Source organism: Myotis davidii, unplaced genomic scaffold (genome assembly GCF_000327345.1).
Source record: "Myotis davidii unplaced genomic scaffold, ASM32734v1 scaffold580, whole genome shotgun sequence".
Taxonomy (NCBI): Eukaryota; Metazoa; Chordata; class Mammalia; order Chiroptera; family Vespertilionidae; genus Myotis; species Myotis davidii.
Genome location: NW_006293313.1, coordinates 1,039,447 through 1,039,897, shown reverse-complemented (window position 1 = coordinate 1,039,897; position 451 = coordinate 1,039,447).

The window sequence follows — 451 nt, the reverse complement described above, 5'->3', positions numbered from 1 at the left end:
GGGAATGAATAAACGAAACAAATTTTGGATTCCTATGCCCAGCTACTGAAGGTTTAAGATGCTACTAACTTGGAGGGTGGAGGTCTGGGAGGAGGGAATAAGTGGAATGCCTTTGCAAGGATGATTTCCCTCCTGCAGCCCGAGGGCTCCTGTGTCTGCCTAGTGCCTGCCTGAACCTGGTTATTTTAGGTCAGAACTCTAAAGGATGCAGGTGAAGGTCCACCCTCCTTTTCTCCTCGGCTTCCTTCCAAAGGTCTCATCAGCCTCACCCCGACTGCCTCCGCCTCCCCCCAACACCACGCCGGGTCGGAATGGAGCCTCGGGAACCAGTTATTCCTCCCTTAAAGCGCCTTGTAACCCTAGAGATCCGGATCGGACTCAGCACCTGCCGGATCCTCCCTCTCCGGGTAGAGAGAGGAAGGGCGGAATCGACTCCTTCGGCGATCGCCGC